The sequence below is a fragment of the Ciconia boyciana genome, chromosome 7 (assembly GCF_034638445.1).
Source record: "Ciconia boyciana chromosome 7, ASM3463844v1, whole genome shotgun sequence".
NCBI classification, from domain to species: Eukaryota; Metazoa; Chordata; class Aves; order Ciconiiformes; family Ciconiidae; genus Ciconia; species Ciconia boyciana.
In genome coordinates, this window is record NC_132940.1 from 22,730,228 (window position 1) to 22,743,915 (window position 13,688).

The following is a 13,688-nucleotide window of genomic DNA, read 5'->3' on the forward strand; positions in this document are numbered from 1 at the left end:
GAGATACAAAGTAGTATTTTGCTAATGTAATTTTATTTTTTTATACTACATTTGTAAACTTTGTTTAGGTGAGATTATAACTACACCATATGTGTATTAACTTTTACAGTGTTTGTTTTTCACAGGCATGGAAAAAGTCAGATGTAGATGAAACATTTAGAATGGTAAATCCAAGCAAAGCATTTGATATAGCAAATGCAAACACGCATGGCTGGGAAGGGGAAGCAGAACTCTTGGTCTAGAAAAAATGGCCAAATTTGGACTACTAAGACAGGGAAGAGGCGAAAATGAGGAAGGAGTTGGAATGTAGGTGAGAAATTCTAATTTAAGAAAACTTTTTTCAGGTAAACTTGTTGTGCAGGCTGATCCAGACAAGAGAGAGAGCAGAATGTGCTATTTGTACTCAGAACTGCAGAGTACTGTATTTCTGCCTAACTGTGGAGATGGTAGCACACAGTCAAAGTAATCTAGCTCTTACTAGGTATATCACGGGGCTTTGGGATTCAGCAGTAAATAATAGCAGCCAATCTGTCTTAGGATTTTTCATTCTAGTGGTACCTAGACTTTGGCTAGATACCTGCTATATTTTTATCTAAATCTTTCTAGATAATCACTAGATTTTTAGTAAAACTTCTGTTCCAATGGGTTGTTTTAAAAAGTTCAGTATGTGGCACTTCTAATTTTCTGCTGTAATGCCAAGTTCTTGCAAAAGCATTGATTTCAGTAGGACTAATCATCAACTTAAATTGATATATGTGATCCAAGGTGGTGGTGGAGCACAGCCATATTTATGCAAAGAGCATTTTCAGGTAAAGGAAGTTTGTTTTCATTTACATGGGATCTATTGCCTACAGAATATGAAACTTCCTTCCTTTCTGTTATATGGTATCTATCCCATTGACAAATATTCAAATGAATTATCAGTAGTCCTGGGATCATCTTTATTTGGAGTGATGGCCCCTTTTGCATTCTAAGTATTACCTAGTACTTGTTCCTATCATGTGTGCCTCATACACATAATTCTAAAGAGTTATTAGTGCCAGAGATGTAACCAGACTAAGGGTTCAAAATACCTCTGTGGAGACCGTCCAGAACATTACTGCGTTAGCCATTTGTGTCTAGAAATTTGGGTTCATAGTAGTGGTATGTTTGTAGACAATAGAGTAGAGTATGGTTTGTGAGTGAAGATCACTTCTTTGGTAGGAAATGTATCTGTTGGTCCTTAGCCTGTCTTCTGAAGCACGTCTCCCCTTTTCTTGGGCTGGTGGTATGAACAACTGCAGTGTCGTCCAAATTGTCTTCAAGGAGTTCTGAAACAGATGGTCATCTTGAGGGGGGGATGAGTAGGCTGTGAGAAGGCCTCAGTTTGGCACTAAATAGAAATATACCTGTTAACTGGGATCACCTTAGCAAGTCCTGATGTTAGTTCAAAACTCCCATTTCTCTTTTCTCAAACAGACAATGGCTACCTAATTTTTGTTAAGAAAGTTAACTGATGGCCAGCTATTTTTCACATATCAGGTATTATTTCTTTTCTCATAAAAACACTAAAGGGAAAATATATGTTGTGTTCTAGGACCAAATGGACAGGGTGGAGACTAAATGAGCTTGGATACCAAAGCAGTTTTGGTCACATGTATGTTCACAAAAAAGAGACACACCTGCCCTGCCCTCAGAAGAGACAGCACAGTCCAGGAGAGAAGCCAGGCAGGTCAGCGTAACAATTTTTAACGTGACCTCTCTGTCCTGCAACAGAGGAGGTGACAGGGTCCAGAAGGAAAAGTCGTCTGGGTGATAGTACGGTTCCGGCTGGGCAGCGCCCGGTCAGGGTGCAGGGCCGTGGCCAAGGCCCACCCCTCCCCTCACTGCTCTTAGCCCTCAGGCGCTCCAGCAGCCTCTGCTGCCCCAGGTGTGGGAGTGGAGAGGGAATACCTGAGTCTGATAGGCACCGCAGGAACCTCAGCCAAACGATCACCTGTTGCCTCTCTCCAGCTGTCCTTCTGGAAGGTTCTCCACACCTTGGCAATGACGCAGCGATTAACGGGTTAGTTGTAGGGGAGTTATTTGAAGGTAAACAACGTCTAACCAGTCCTAACCTTATGCTGAGCAACATATAATAAAACGATAAACAATTTATGTTAGGTTCCCAGCCATTGCCCGTCAGTGGCTGGCACAAGTTGTGCCTGTGTCTGGCTGGAGACGATCAATTCCTTGTCTGTCTCTTTGGTTGAGATTTGTCTCTGTTTAATTATCTAAAGGTTAGGTGTTACACCTGAGCTGCTCACTTAGGCTTCCCCTGCAGTCGATGGAGAAGGTTATGCATGTAGGTCTTCCAATCACAGAATAAGCTGAGTTGCAGCATGAAGGTGACTGGCAGTCTCTCTGCTTCTTATAGAAGCATCCTAGAAAAAGCTAGCTTAAATTGAATGCTTGACTTATGCATGCTAAAGTTATGCAAGGTTAATTCCAACCATTGTTTCAACTGAATATCCCTTTGACTGTAGTAAGGCTGCTCTTTAAAAACTTTCACCCTTTCCTGAAATGAGCAAAGCAGTCGATGTGGTTTTCTCCAGAACAATTGATTTTAACGAATTATTTCTCAGTATTCCTATTCTCAAAAGATAACTGCCTGTAAAATAATTCCAGTGGACAGAGTCAATAACTCCTTTTCCTTTGATAGTGTAAGTTAGAATTCCCAGAATCAAAGTATGGTGTGTAGTTTTTTTGCTTTTTAAGTAAATGAAAGAGCTATTACAATTTGATATTTTTCTATGTAAATAGCAACTTTAGAACAAATAGTATACATTTAATTCATTTCCATGTGCTTTTGAATAAAATCATAGACAGTTTATTAATATAAATTCATATTATGCTAATTTGTATCTGCTAGATACTCACTAGTTTCCATGCATATATTAAATATGGGACATTTAGAATTTGAACAGTACTGAATTTCAGGGTTTAAATGATGACATTCTACTATGGGAATTAAAGGATAAACCTAACAGTTGTGATCTTGATCCTGTAAGATACATACAGAAGTAATTTGTGGTAGTGATATCGTACTGCTAATGATTTCCAGTGTTCCCTTATCCAGTTAAACAATGAAGTATATCAAGGTAGTTTTGATGATGGGGTATGAGTCATCCTGAATTTCAGAAGTTACTGTTTCTCTGCTTTCTGAATTTCTTTGCTTTGTGGAACTGGTGTGTTTTGTTTTTTTTTCCCCCCACTTCTCAGCTCTGGTAAGATGTCAGTGTTATAACTTAATGAAAGTTCTACCACTTCCTCACACTTGCTTCAACAACTCTGGCATGAAAATTCTCACTTCAGGGTTTCTCTGAAGTATTACCAAAGTGGAAAAAGAGACACTATTATTCAGTTAAAAGTCTGAAAAATGTTCTGTTCCTTAAGACTACCTTTTAAGAGCAGAAAATCATCCTAGCCAAACAATTGTTTTATATCAAATAAACAATGATGAATATTTATTTTTGCTGGGAAGCACCTGCTGTGAGGTGTATCCAGTAATGCAAACAAAACCCCACAGAAGACTGGAAGAAGCAATTATGAGGCTAACAGGACTGATTAATTTGAAATAGTGTTTGCAGGTACTCAAACTCTTTCAGGATTTGACTACACATACTCAAAATTCAATAAATGCCTGAACCTAAATAATTTATTAGGTCCAGCTGTGTCATGATCGTAAGGAAACTGATCAGTTATGCTTGAGGTTTGTTAAACCTCAATATAACTGCACCAAAGAGTCGGTTGCAACTGACTGTAGACTGAAAGGCTGTAGTGACAAGGATGCATTCATACAAGTATTTTTTTGAGACTGCAGTGTAAAATCTCCCTCACCCAAAAAAAAAGAAAAAGAAAAAAATGCTGTTTACAGCATATTGTTTCCCTCTGCTAGGATTCAGTCATATTGCTTCCTACAGAAAGACATATCTCACATAGTGTACTTTTGATTTTTTGATTAGTGTAGCTTACAGACTTTAGGAAAAATAGTCAGATATGTCATTATAATCTTATCTTGTGCCATGGCAAAGCAATGTGAAAATGTTTATTTCTTCTGGTTTACAGCTGAAACTATAAAGTACTCTAGTTTCTTTGGAAGTAGTCCGTGGATCACTCAGGAATGGCCTGTTGGTCATTAAAGATTTTACAGTGTTTTAAAGTGAAAATTCTCTGAGTTTATATATAGTAAACTTTGAGATTAGTTATCAAGGTTTATTAGACCTTTAGTTATAAACATACTTAGCTACTGATCCAAAACCTTTTGCATTTTGGTTGTGCATCAAGAACTTTACTTTTGGTGGTATGAGGTCAGCTTCTCAGCCACTATAAAACAATAGAACTTTATGAAGTCCATGGAGCTATGCTTCTTTATGCCATTTGAAGATCTAGCCATAAATCACTATGGCTAAAATATTCAAAAATCACTTAAAAGCTTAACTCCCCCTGACTTTCAGTTAAAGATGAGCTTGTCCATGTCAAAGTCACTTTGAAAGAAGTGGCTTGGATTCCTAAATCACTGTAATGGGAAAATTCTTAAAATTCAAACTTTCCTGCTCTAATACGCTGGACAATTATAGAAAATTGTGTTTTCTGAGAGTCATTACATCTCCAGTTGTTTTATTTAATTGCTGGAAAAAGTTATATTATCTGAGTATTCATTCAATGCCATAACACCTTTTAAAGCCATTAACATTGTTTAAGCTTAGTCAGGAATACAAGGGATTTTGAATCTTTTGATGCACTTCCTATGGATTATACACACAATAACTTATAACTACCATGGGTATTTGAAACTTTCCTGGGCCATTTCTTTTTTTATTATTATTATTATTATTTACTCTCCTCTGTTGACATTATTTTGGATTCTCATTTATTTATTCCTTCTCCAGCAACTTAGTATAGGTGCTAAATGGTGCATTTCATTAGGAGTAGATAAATGCACACCACAGCCTCCAATATAAACTGAAAGCTTTAGCGTGTATGCAGCACTCTCATAACTGGCATCCAGTAAGGGGAGAAAGTCCCGTTCCCTTTTAAATTAAGAAAGACTAGAATAGATCCAGCAGTCTCAAGCTGTTTAACTGAAGTTTCACAATTTGGTGTGGGCTATTCCCAAAGCATATAATGAAATATAAAGTTCAGATGCTGTCTGTAGGACTTTTGTTAGCTGTATCTCATATGGATTCAAATTTGCCATGCTGTGATGCTTGAATTTATGCCATCCATACTCTGTAGAGACAGAAGTGGAGTTCAGGATGGTCCCTGTATATGTCTGAGTTTCACTGCCAGGCCCTAGAGAGGGTGAATAAACCACTAGGCAGTATGAGCAACTGTGGAATTTGGGTTTATGTGTGAGCTAATGTGACAGTAGAGATGTACCCGTAGATTCCATACCCAGGAATCAGTTATTTCTTTCTGTCTGCTTCACTGAAGGATAGTGCAGTAGAAAACACATACTAGTTAGATAGGAGTCAAAGGCAAGACTAAGAGGTGAAAAGCAGACAGAAAACCATTGTAGACAAAAAGAAGACAATAGGTTCAGGTGAGTATGTGCTGTACTTGGGTGACAGAGCAAGTGTTAGAGGATCAGAGAATGTGTTTGAAAAATGTGTTGAGAGCTAATAGCATGAAGAACAGGGTAAAGACCTCAGGACCTTTGGATGTGTTTCTAGTGTACATGGGAATATTTTTGGAGCTTAAACTTTGTACTTTAATAAGCCACCTAAACTACATACTTTTGTAAGTTATGGAGCAATTGAAGAAAAGGAAAATATAAAATAAAAACTTATTTATGTAAAAGTGGGGCAACTATAGGCCATGTGTGGGTGTATGTATAACCCCTGGATTACAATACATGTAAGAAAGCTAAATGTATCTTTTGGGCATTGATTATTTTGGCCTTTTGTATTGGCTATTTATTACCTTACTGGTAATCCTCACATGAGAGATTTTTATTCTTACTTAGCCTGAGTAATGCTTGAAAGTTAGAATAGAGGTTGAATATAAGAACTGAAAAATTAAAACAATATTTTAATATACAGAACAGCTGAGAAGCATCAACACCAGCACAAATCATAGATCCCAATTGGAAAATACTTGAAGCTTCGTATTTTCCATGTTTCATCACCCTAAAAGAAAAAAACTTTTCTTACTGTAAGCCTAGTCCCATGTATGTAAAATGCCCAAGAGTTGTTTCCTGAGATCTTCATAAGATTAATTAGTATAAGATGAAGTCTGAAGACACTTCTGACTAGCTGAACTATGAGAGAGGCAATATAAAGACAGCGTCTTTAGAAATGTACCATAAATCTTAGTGGGTCACATGTTGCACAAGGGAAAAGAAAATCTTATTCTGAGAAGTAATTTTAACAGAATGGTTAACCTTTATTAGGTGCATATAAAAGTAAATAATTGAATTTAATAAGAGTGCATGGAAAATATTTTCTAATTTCTGCGGATACTAGCTTTAAGAATTGTCTGGAAGAGTCAAACTGATAAATAATATTAAAATGAATATAAGTTCATCCTCTTCATGGTTTTCAGAGTGTTTCTTATTTAGAATTCATCAGCATTCTGTTCAAATCAAAACAGTGAATTGTTCAGTTTAGGGTTATTTTTTGTATTTTGTGCTTTGCAAATCTGTGACTTGGATTTCACTAGAAATTACTTGAGAATATGGCCCAGTGTCTTCATTAAAGATGTCCTTGTTATCTACTTCTGGAAAGGTCTGGAGACATCTTATGGCATCAGTAATCTGAAATTCCCACATTAAGTCTAATTCTGTCCTTTATACCTTTAAAAACATCAGAATTGACAGAAGTTGAAATTAGTGTGTAGAACCGGACTCTTGAGGAGCTACAAATAATGTTAAGGATTTGATACTTGTTTTTTTCTGTAAGTATAGAATACGATAGTTTCTGTACACTGATGGAAAGCATCTGACATTATCAGTGGATGAATAAGTGACTGTATGTCAGCTTTTGACAAAAATGTAATGGACAGACATGTTCAGGCAGGAGCTTAAAAATCCCATTCTCTTATTATTGTTCTAGATGAACGTAGTCCATAAGAGGAAAAAAAAGGCAATTGCCTAGTAGAAGTACATCTGTATATTTCTGGTATTTGACACAAAACACCATCAGCTGAACTTCTCTTTCTAAATCATTCCCAGTAGAAATAATTTACGGTTTTTATTTGAAAGGAAATGGGCCATGGCTCTATTTGTATCTGCAGTCTGCATTACTTTTGTTTGCTTGTAAATGAATGCTGACAGAACTTAGCCATAACGGTAAATGTTCCCCAATTCTGTTTAGACTAAGTAATGAGTACCAAGGAGCTTGAGAGCTTTCAGCATCCACAAGGCATGCCATTAACCCCTCAGCAGCCTCCTACTGCCGCTTACCCAGTTTTTACATACCACTAGTGAAAAAGTTAATTGTCATGGTTCTTATATTAAAACATGTGCACAGAAGATATTCTGCTGTGTGTAGTTGCCCAGTATGTTACAATTATTATTAGTCAGGTAGGTTATGGTAGTGCCTAATGACCAACAGAGAGAAGGCACTGCCACACCATGCAGTGGGCAAATACAGAAGTATGCAGTGTTTGCCTTGGCTCACAATCCAGACTGGTGTGGCAGGTGTAATGTGAGTGAGGAGTGTTACTGGCAAGCAAAGTGTCTGCTGGGATGAAGCAAATGCGTTGATGGCAAAGTAAAAGGAGAAGAGTGGAATCAAGTGGTAGAGTGGCAATGAACTGAATATACTGTGGAGAAAGGGACAGAGAAAAGAAGCTCAGAGCAGCCAGTTACAAAACATGGGGAGAGAGAACTGAAGCGTAATCCTGGAGGCTCTCAGAGTGTCTGCTGTTGTTGCTGGGCTGTTTCTGCACCTGTAATTTTCACTGTATTTCTTTACCAGCCTTACCACTACTTCCCCAAAACCATGGACAGCTGGAGGTTCTAGTGTCCCTGAAGTAGATGAAGAATTTTCCTTGCTCCTTCAGCTGTTTGCTACTCAGAGTTGTTCATACTACAAATTGGATTCATGATAAGTTATCATATCAAATTTTAGTCTGCATTATACCAGTATAAATCAGATGTTACTGACTTCAACTTGCCCTCCTGTTCCTTTTTTCTGACAGTATCCAGACCAAATTTTCTAAACAAAGTTTAGCCCCATCAGTTCCTAAGAGCAGTGCTTTGTACTGCTGTTTGGGGATACACAAATAAATTCCTGTGTTTGTGCTGCCAGGTACACTGGATAAAATTACTGTACGATGGGCCTTCAAATGATGTGATGTAATGCTCAGGATTTTGATGGGGAAAAATGGCAAAAGGTGAAAAACAATGAACCCATCTTTTATCAATTTATCTCTCATTTTAACTACCACATTCTGGAATTCAGTAAAATGGCACTGAATAATTTCATGGGCACCAGACACAATGGTAATTGTATTTTTACTTTCTAAGATGCAGTGAACCTATTGAGTGCAGCACATAGTAATGGAAAATTTTGCATGCGGATAATAATTACAATGTTCAGGTAGCAAGCAAAATACATGCCATTATCTGAACTGTTCATATTTTGTATAAATTCATGATCAGCTTCAGAGAAAAAGTACAGGTTCACAAGAGGCAACTGTGAAATGGTTCATCAGATAGATGAGGTACATACACTGAACCTTCCATTGTGAAAGCTCAGTAAAAGATGTATATATACTTTGACAGGAGAGGGGTGAGACATGGACAGGACACAGTGAGCATTCAGTCAGCGTAGTCTGGCACAAATACAGGTCTACTGCCAGACAGGCATCAGACCAAACTAGGAGGACAGGCATTTTATCATCTTTATGTCATTATTTACCCAACTTCTTTCCTCCTTCTGAAAGGCAGAGGAATAGCAAAGGAGATGATATACTGAGTCCTGGTCATGAATTAGAGGTGGCAGATGTGCAGCATATTGTGAACCACTGTCTAGACTGTCTAGTAAGTCAAGGGAAGTAATTTCATTTTTGTCCTACATAAACCCATTCTTTGCCCTTTTCGTATTAGCCACTGGGTATTTCAAAAGGTAACAGGAATATCAGATGAGTCAACCTTCATTGCCCAGATGATATACTCAATTTTGGAAGCAAAGAATCAGCCTCTTTTATGCTCCATTAGCTTCACTGGTAGCACAAGGACAATGTAATTATTTACACAGCTCAGTGGGAAAGATTAGCTGTACTTGGTTTTGCGCTGTCTCTATTTCATATATGTAAGGAACAGGAATTTATCATTAGGAAACACTTTCACATTATGAATATACTAGACAGGCATGAGATCGCCCAGAGAATAACAATCTCGTATCTAGTAATTTATCCTGGAGTCAAATTTTTGTTTCCTCTCCAAACGGAGATTGGCTCCTTGGTAAGGACATACTATTGTAGGTTACAGAGCATTTCATTGCAATGAAATGCTCTGTAAACCTTTTCTTAATTCCTACTGTGTTACTAAGTTAGTGCTATAACATGTAGAGCTTTAAGTACTAATTGTTCTGTCTAATCTTCAAGCTTAATCATGAAAGAGATGGTAAAGCTTTTTTTCAAACCCCTTTCCACCACTCAACTACACAACACCCCCTGTCTGGTCAATTATTAAAAGGACATTTGGGATCTTCATAATAGGCTTCAGATGATTCTTACGTGTCATGGAAGATGCTGTAAAATATTTGTACATATATGTGAAATAGATATTTCATTCAATATGTGATAAACAGTATGATGGGAGAGAGGAAGCACAGTTGGGTTTTTTTTTGTTTTTTCTTTTTTAGGAAGGAGAAAGCTTTAAAATGTTATGCTTGTTTATATTCCATGTGTTCAACATCAAAATGGAACTTTACAACCTGAATGACATCTGTCTGTTATGATACAAACAATACAAAATGGTGCTCTGCTGTCCTGCCAGGTCATATATGGTCCCCTGCATCTTTTTACTGAACGTGCAGTGCTTTCTCTGGGGAGATGTAAGAGAAACAGATGTGGTATTGTGATTCCAAAATGTGGAATCCATAATGTTGATTTTATTTGAAGAAGCTATTTTTGAAACTGTAAATTAGTCTGCTTAACAGACTTTGCACTGAGCATCTCTGGAATAACTTGGTACTCCTCCTTCTGTAGAATTTTCAAGTATTTCATTCACTTGTTCCTCATATTCCCACAGACCACACCCTCCTCGAACCCACTCACACCCCTGTCTTTTGAATGCTGTTTTCTCTTAAACTGGAATGTGGCAGCACTCTAATTTTGCCCAATTTTGTCTTTTGGATTTCATATTCATTCAATTCTGCGTTTTCTACTGTTTTAGGTAATGGAAGATATAGTCCACCCTGCTTAGCTTTCTTAATGGAATTTGCGTATTTTATAGCGAACACTTCTGTGTAAGAAATTTTACTGCAGTTGCATAAAAACATAAAGAACTGGAATATGATGTTTCTGTTCTAAGAAAATGGAAAGGGTACTGGATGATACTAGAAAAAATAAAATGGAGGGAGCATGGAAGTGTAAGAAGGTACTGAAATGTCTGTTAAAATTCTGAACCTGTACTGTACATTGGAAGAGAAAACATTAAATCTTTATCATGAAAAGTTTGGTAGTAGGTTCCCAAATAGCATTGTGTAGAGAAGTTAATAGCATGAACATGACAGAGTTGTCTTCAAAACCCATCTCAAAGAGTTTCTTTAAACTATACTGTGTTTGAAAGAAGCACAAGCTCTGTTTGATGTGAGAGAAAGAAACAAAGGGTGAGTCAGCCTTCTCACATTAAGGGAGGGTGAGAATTCTGACAGTGAAAAGGTAATGTGTAGCAGTAGAGATAGGAGGAAAATCAGGACCATAAGATGACTTTAGACAATTTAAAGGCAGGATTGTATTTTACAAAGAATGTCTGCATTTTAAAGTCCCTGAATGGTTAACTCTGGAAACTAATGACTTCAAGTCTAGCTACTTAGTATGCAAAACAGGCTTCTAGAAATGAGAGGTAATTCAGGCTACTTGCCCCATCAGTCCTTGACTTTTCTGCTGAGATCAATAACATGTAGACAGTAAGATCTAGTTGCATTTGATTTTTTTGTTTTTATTTTTATTTAATGCATACACTAGTTGATTGAGACCTCAGTTGACTTTATGTATACTGTTATGACAGTCTTAGCCAGATCTGATCACAAAGACTTCATATTGGGAATGGGAGATCTTGTTTTGCTGTTTTAATATGTTGCCTAATACAATGGAATTGAATTAAAGTTTCTCTTAAAAATAAGTGTGGAAGAAAAATCTGAGCGGAAAAAAGAGGAAAAAATCCAACCTAAAAGAGAGTGGAAATGGAGATGAGCATCACTAGTTAACCCCTCCCACCAAATGAATAGTGTGACCAAAAGAGCAGAAGAAGAATGGTGTCTAATGATGGAAAGATGTTTTTAGCTGGGGTAAATCAGTGTAATTCTATGAACTTCATAGAATCCCTTTGGATTTACAACAGTAAAATATCTTGCTATAGTTTTTTATTGTCTAGAAATATTGACGATGCTATTAGGTCACATGAGACAATGTATGAATGGAAGACAATTGAAACTTGAAATAAAAGAATGGAATATATTGTGAAAGATACTTAGTAACTTCAAACAGCTTTGCAAAACAACAGTAGATCACAGTATAATAAAATACTGATTTCTTATAATATAGAACCTACCACTAATGAGCTGTCGTGGTTTAACCTGAGTTGGGAACTAAACACCACGCAGCTGCTTGCTCATCCTCCCCCCTCCCAGTGGGATGGGGGAGAGAATCAGAAAAGCACAAGTAAGAAAACTCGTGTGCTGAGATAAGAACAGTTTAATAATTGTAATAAAATATTATTAATAATAATAAATTTTAATGAAAAGGAAAATAATGAGAGAGAGAGAAACAAAACCCAGGGGAAACAAACAAACAAACAAACAAGTGATGCAACTGCTCACCACCTGCCGACGGGTGCCCAGCCAGTCTCTGAGCAGTGATCGCTGCCCCCCGGCCAACTCCCCCCAGTTTATATACTAAGCATGTTGTCATATGGTATGGAATAGCCCTTTGGCCAGTTTGGATCAACTAGCTTGGCTGTGTCCCCTCCAGCGTCTTGTGCACCTGGCAGAGCAGGGGAAGCTGAAAAGTCCTGGACCAGTGTAAACATTACTTAGCAACAACTAAAACATCAGTGTGTTATCAACATTATTCTCATCCTAAATCCAAAACACAGCACCATACCAGCTACTAGGAAGAAAATTAACTCTATTCCAGCTGAAACCAGGACATGAGCGTACAGTTGACAGATTCCAAGAAATTTTTAATTAGTTCTGTATTCCATTACAGTGTCATGAGTTGGAAAAAAATAGTGTATGTTTTCACAACATTTTCATTTAATTTTTTGACCAGTTCCACTTACATGTGATTTAGATCCTCCATCAGCTGACGTGGGAAGCATCTACAGTGCTTAGTTATTAATTGTTTAAAATAAAAGCGGAAGATGATCTTTAGCTCTTAAACAAATTCAAAGGAAGCAGCCCTGACTGAAACGTTGAAACCAGGCTTCTGTGATTCAGTTTCAGCAGATTACTCCCTGTCAGATGGGAAGATAGTTCAAACAATGAAGTTGAAGGAGAAGTCCTTGGAGAGATCTGTTAATACCAGGGAAAGGTTTTCAGGGGACAATCATCCATAATCAATCAGATAAGGAGAAAAATAAAATGTTGTCTACTATTTTGCACTTGGATCACACACTGTTCAGTTTGAATCTGATCTGAGTTGAAATGGAAAGCATCTTGTAATGCTGGGTCAGTCCCTGTTACAGCAGTACATGCAAAACTGATAGCTTGGCTAGAAACACATAACATCATTTTTCAGTTATTGGAATTTTTTCTTAATCACCTCTTTGCAGAGAATATAGTTCAGCTTGTTATTTAGGTCCAGCAGAATATATTTGATACAATATTGACTGTAAAATTCTTAATTGGACAATTTTATTATATGACTTGATTATATCACTTGATGCTCCTTCTTGTAGGTTGCTTTACTGGAGAGTACTTGTTTCCCCTTAAACATAGTGCCTGTGTTGGTCAATTACCCAGAGGTTTTCAGCTACAATTCTGAAGGCTTAAGATCAATGACAGCTTTAACATCAAATCTTCTCCCACCCTAAAGATAAAACTTCCATGTTTGTGAGCTACTGTTTACACATTATAAGTGAAAACCACATTTTGTTCTGATAGCTAGTTACTTCTAGCCAGTGTCCTCATTCACTCTAACTTCACCTCTTTGACCTCACCCTTTGTCTTTCTGTAGAATGCTAGACACCTGCCTTCCTTTGCACAAAATAGGAATGTTAGAGCCTTCAGCCAGGTTTTGTCACCACAGTAAATTCCTGACAGACTTTGTGGTGATATCTTAATAAAATAAATGAAGAAATTAATCTGTACAAAATATTTTAAAAATAGCCAGAATAAATAATAATCCTGCAGAATAGTGGAAGAAGGCAAACAGGGCCTCTGTACATTGAAAGTCCCTCTAGGGTACATAGTAGCCTGCAAGTTTGAAGTACCATCTCATTCTGCATGTTACCTCATGATCTATGGTGGTCCTATTCTATACATACTAGATTT